We start from the raw sequence: 6,001 nt of genomic DNA on the forward strand, positions 1-6,001 counted from the left end.
GGCCGGCACCCGGCTGTCTCTCTGCATCACATGCTTTTAAAAAATGGCTGGCAAGACCACCAGATACACTTGGCAGGTGGTATCTGCCTCTCTGGCATTATGAACTAGACCGTCCTCAAAAAATGCAGCATGGGCTGTTTTAAATCCAGTGTCTGGATTTTCCTGGAATCTGGCTTTTGTTGTCTAAATCGACCTCTTTGCCTACATGAAACAGAAGATTCCCTCCTGCTTAAGTGAAAGAGTTAAACATGCCTCTAAATTGACCCATGGGCTGAAGAGATGCAGACTGGAAGTTAGAGAAGGAGAAAATACAGAAAGAGAAAGAGAGAGTTAAGGGCATCTGAAGGACTAGACCAAGAGAGTCACTATTCTACCGTATTTTTCGCTCCATAGGACGCACCTGGCCATAGGATGCACCTAGTTTTTAGAGGAGGAAAACAAGAAAAAAAATATTTTGCTTTCTTGAATTGTCCTAGGCATAGCAGCCAACTCCTAGAGGCCTAGGTGCTTTTGCCCCCCATTAAATATTTGAGGAAGCTTATTTTGCAAAGGGGGAAAGCTCCATTTTTTTTAGGATCAGCTCAAAGTTGTGCAGCTTTTTTTTGCAAATGGGAAAATCCCCGGTTTTTTGGGGGGGTCAGCACAGAGTTGTGCAGGTTTTTTTTTTTGCAAAGGGGGGAAGCTCCATTTTTTAAGGATCAGATCAAAGTTGCTGAGTTTCCTTGCAAAGGGAAAAAATCCTGTTTTTATGGGGTTCAACTCACAGCTTCTCTAGGAAAGGTGCCCATTTCTACAGTTTCCAGACAGATAATCTAATCAGCCAGTCACATGTCTCCCGCTACAGACAACAACTGAGGCCTAGGCAAGGGGTCGGGAGGGGCCGGGAAGGGAGCTAGCTCTCTTATCTCCCCAGGGGCGTAGCCAGGATGAAAATCAGGGGGGGCAAGGGGCGGGGAGCAAGGGGCGGGGCCAAGGGGCGGGGGCGGGGCCACATCGGAGCAGCCCGAAATCGGGCTGCTCCGACTCCCTCCTCCCCCTCCGCGATAGGAACGGACGAGGGGGAGCCAGGATCAGCCCGAAATCGGGCTGCTCCGACTCCCTCCTCCCCCTCCGCGATAGGAACGGACGAGGGGGAGCCAGGATCAGCCCGAAATCGGGCTGCTCCGACTCCCTCCTCCCCCTCCGCGATAGGAAGGGACGAGGGGGAGCCAGGATCAGCCCGAAATCGGGCTGCTCCGATCCCCTTCTCCCCCTCTGCAATCGCTGGGGCAGGTGGAGGGAAAGCCCCAGAGCCGCGCAAAGCGGTTGCCTGGCTTTCCCTCCGCCCGCCCCACAGCCAGCCGGCTAGAAGGGACATCTCCCTTCTCCCTTGCTGGCTGTGGGGCGGAGGGAGGGAAAGCCAGCCAAACGCTTTGCGCGGCTCTGGTGCTTTCCCGCTGCCCGCCCCACAGCCAGCCAGGGAGAAGGGAGACGGCACCAGGCGGGCAGTGGGGCAGGCTGGCCAGTGGCCCTGCTTCTAGGGGGGGCAATTGCCCCCTCCTGCCCCCCTGCCTACGCCCATGTATCTCCCTCTCCGATCTCTTGCAATCAGCAAGAGTGGCGTTCCACAGGGTGGGTGCCACTACTGAGAAGGCCCTCTGCCTGGTTCCCTGCAACTTGGCTTCTCGCAGCGAGGGAACCACCAGAAGGCCCTCGGCGCTGGACCTCAGTGTCCGGGTAGAACGATGGGGGTGGAGACGCTCCTTCAGGTATACTGGGCCGAGGCCGTTTAGGGCTTTAAAGGTCAGCACCAACACTTTGAATTGTGCTCGGAAACGTACTGGGAGCCAATGTAGGTCTTTCAGGACCGGTGTTATGTGGTCTCGGCGGCCGCTCCCAGTCACCAGTCTAGCTGCCGCATTCTGGATTAATTGTAGTTTCCGGGTCACCTTCAAAGGTAGCCCCACATAGAGTGCATTGCAGTAGTCCAAGCGAGAGATAACTAGAGCATGCACCACTCTGGTGAGACAGTCCGCAGACAGGTAGGTTCTCAGCCTGCGTACCAGATGGAGCTGATAAACAGCTGCCCTGGACACAGAATTGGCCTGCGCCTTCATGGACAGCTGTGAGTCCAAAATGACTCACATTGCATTTCTTAGAAGTCTCATCCTGTTCAGCGGGGTTTACTCTTTTTTAACCCCCATTATAGTGTGCTTATGGTTACAGCCTTAAGGACTGAATTAAATGTGATCCTCATGCAATCAACAATTATGGTATGTTGATGGTTTTTAAAATAAATAGCAGGAAAGCCTCCACTCCAGACTGGGACTCTAGTGGGGACGGTAGGAGCCTTCTACATGGTCCAAATCCAGATCAGAACCTTCCACTTGCACATTTACTACTTGCATTGGAAGGTGTGATTCCAAATCCTTTGAATTAAATACATATGTAATACATTGGATTAATTAAAACAGATCAATCAAAGCCTGTCTGCCTAGCTATCTGCTATGTGTTCTGCTCTCCTTTTAAGGTATTTAAGACAGGACGGTTTCCATTTTATCTTCACAACAACCTTGCGAAGTAGATTAGGGCGAGCAGTGATGACTTGACAAGGCCACCCAGCCAGCTTCAGGACATGTATCTCTTATTGTGGCTGGGTCTGTGTATGAGAGGGGGAAACAGACACATTCCTTGAGCAAATGAGCTAAGCAGAATCAATCATTTCCCAACTAGTTTATATGAAAATCTAGCTAACACAATGTGTATCGTATTACGCCAGGATGCTCGCTCCGTCCTGGCTCTGTGACTCTTTGGATATTTCTAAGAGCTTTCTTCCAGCTGCAGATAATTGTAATCAGGTTGAGAAGTGTTTTGTGCCATGGCCTAAATATGCTCAGTCCAATGTTAGCTGGCTTTGAGCCTCAAATCCTCGGCAAAGTACGCAGCCTTAATATGCTAAACATTCTTAGATCTTCAACTTAACTCTCCCACTGACAACAGTGATATTTCAAAGTGCTTAACTAAGGTTGGATCATAGAATCGTAGAGTTGGAAGGGGTTCCCCAAGGGCCATCTAGTCCAACCCCTTGCAAAAGCAGGTGCCCATAGAGAAGTCAGCAAAGGCAGTATGGCAAAGGCAATCAGTTTATTGTGGTCATAGACCAGCAATTTAAAAATGGCTAAAAATATAATAGTTATACGAATAATATACAATACTTATCAGAACAAGCCAGAATAAAAGCAGGGATACAAAAAAGTCACTAAGGTAAAGATAAAGGGACCCCTGACAGTTAAGTCCAGCCACAGACCACTCTGGGGTTGCGGCATTCAACTCGTTTTACAGGCCAAGGGAGCTGGCATTTGTCAGCAGTTTTCCCGGGTCATGTGGCCAGCATGACTAAGCCGCTTCTGGCGAACCAGAGCAGTGCACGGAAACACCATTTACCTTCCCGCTGGAATGGTACCTATTTATCTACTTGCACTTTGACGTGCTTTCAAACTGCTAGGTTGACAGGAGCCGCCCTAAGGGGCTCAGGGGTTTAGACCACAGCGCCACCCGTGTCCCTGCAACTAGAATTTTAGCTGTTACTAAAACAATCAATTGCACGCCCAAGAAAAATATGAATGCAGCTTTTTTGGGGGTGGGGGGCAAACTGTGCATTCTCCATCTCACTTGTCTTCTCAGGAGTGTAGAGCTTGGTGACTGGGCAAATAGCAGCAATAGAGCATGTGCTTCTCCAGTGGCTATACTATAGAGACCAGGCACCCCCCCCAAACTTAGCCCTCCAGCTGTTTTGGGACTACAACTCCCATCATCCCTAGCTAACAGGACCAGTGGTTAGGGATGATGGGAACTGTAGTCCCAAAACAGCTGGAGGGCCAAGTTTGGGGTGCCTAATAGAGACATTTGTATTAGCCTCCCCTCCCCACTACTCCATAAGTACAATTTTATACCTCCCTGCTGCAGTCAGGTACCAATCCTGCTACAACATACAATGTTGCCAGATTCTGCACAGCAGCATTCAAAATTTGTCAGATGATGATGACTTGTGCCACAAACTAGATTTAATGAACACTTACACCAGGGTGCTCTCTAAACTGATAGTTGTAGTCTTTTACTGTATATACTAACCTTTTATGCTCTTCCATATCCATTTAATGTTCCTAACCCTTCTTTTAGATTCTTATAGTCTTTTAGATATACTTTCTGTTTTAATACTTTTTAGACTTCCAAAATGTTTTACAGATTCTAAATGATTGTACCCCACCCTACTTATGCTGGTCTATGACCGTAATAAAAATTTGATTGATTGGTGAAGAAACTCTCCATGCAGTTAGGAAGTTGCAAAGTCCTGGGGCTAAAGTTACCAGTGCATTTTTGGCTATAGTGAAAATTCCGAAGCAAGTTTGGAGGCCTCTGTTCAGGAAAAACCCAAAAACCAACAACTTACAAGGAAGGATGCAAGAGAAGTTCAGGAAGGTTTGTGATATTCCTCGGTTGGGGACGAAGGTGGGGAGGGCTCTGCATGTTCCAAACTGTGAAACAGGAGAACATGAGAAAATAAGATGAGCCTGCTGGATCAGACCAATGGGTCATCTAGCCTAGCATCCTGCTTTCACAGGGGCTGCCTGACTAGATGCAACAGCACTCTGTCCACTTATGATTCCCAGAAACCAAGAGACTTGGCAACCTCTGCAAACTCTGGAACATCTTACCAATGAATTTTGGGCACAATACCTCAGGAAACTCTCCTGCGAAATTGAAATAGATGGGGAGCTGCACTTGTTCAGCTCTCTCCTGCTTTCATGTGGGACATGTGTAGGGATTGATGGATATTGCCCTTTATCTTTAAGGTGCATTTTCCCAGACCATATGGAACACACATTTGAGGTTTTTCATTTAAATGCCTAACACCTGTATATTTTCCCACTGTATACTACTATGTGTGTGTAACTGCATTATTTTTTTAAGAAGTTTAAATGCAATGCACTATATCCAAAGTTAAAAGGTAGGCCTAAAGGTAAAGGGCCCCTGACAATTAAGTCCAGTCGTGAACGACTCTGGGGTTGCGGTGCTCATCTCACTTTACTGGCCGAGGGAGCTGACATTTGTCCACAGTTTTTCCAGGTCATGTGGCCAGCATGACTAAAGCACTCACCCCACTGCGGTACCCTGTCTCGGGGATTTGAACCGCTGACCTTCCGATCGGCAAGCCCTAGGCTCAGTGGTTTAGACCACAGCGCCACCCGCGGCGTCCCTATATCCAAAGTTAGTTCTGCCTAAATGCAAGTTTTCTGTCAGAGGTTGTAGTCTGGGTGACTGCTGATAACAAAGCAAGCAAGCATTTTTAAAAGTCATTTAAGTCAGAAGTGAGTGGGCAGACTTCAGGATGCACATTTACAAAATTCTGAGCTCCATATTGGAGTAGGAGAACAGAAAAGAGATCTCCTGTCCCTTTCTTAACAAAAACCGTGTTCCAGAAAATTCATCTCCATTTTTCTTCATTTCAGCAGAGGGTGGGGTTTTCTTGGGTGTGTGTGTGTCATTTTCATATTGGTTAGCAATAGGGACTGCATTAGAAATCCTTGCCCCTAACTCCTGTCATGTGCAGTGTGAGTCCGATGGATGCAGGTATTGCATTTGCCCCCCCCCCACACCTTTGCGGGACTAAGGCTGCAACCCTGCGCAAACTCCCCCAGACAGAAATTCCCCTGGCCTGAACACAGTGGGGTTCCAGATATCAGGTGGGAAACTAAACCAGTCCGTCTGGTCCCACTCATGAGTCTCCCCCACCAGGTCTGATTTAGCAAGGAGTTTCCTATATCCACGTTGCGACTTCGGGGACGGGGAGACACTTGAGCATCTTAATTCAATTCCCCAGTGGTTTCCTTCCGCGCATTTGCAGCCCCCCCCCTTTAAGTTTCGGGCTTGCAAGGCATTCCTCCGCCCACTGCCTTCTCAGCTCAAAGCAAGCTCTGCTGCGCCAAAGGAAGCGAGCCTTGCAGAACTGTTTGAGGGAAGC

This window comes from Zootoca vivipara, chromosome 16 (assembly GCF_963506605.1).
Source record: "Zootoca vivipara chromosome 16, rZooViv1.1, whole genome shotgun sequence".
NCBI lineage: Eukaryota > Metazoa > Chordata > Lepidosauria > Squamata > Lacertidae > Zootoca > Zootoca vivipara.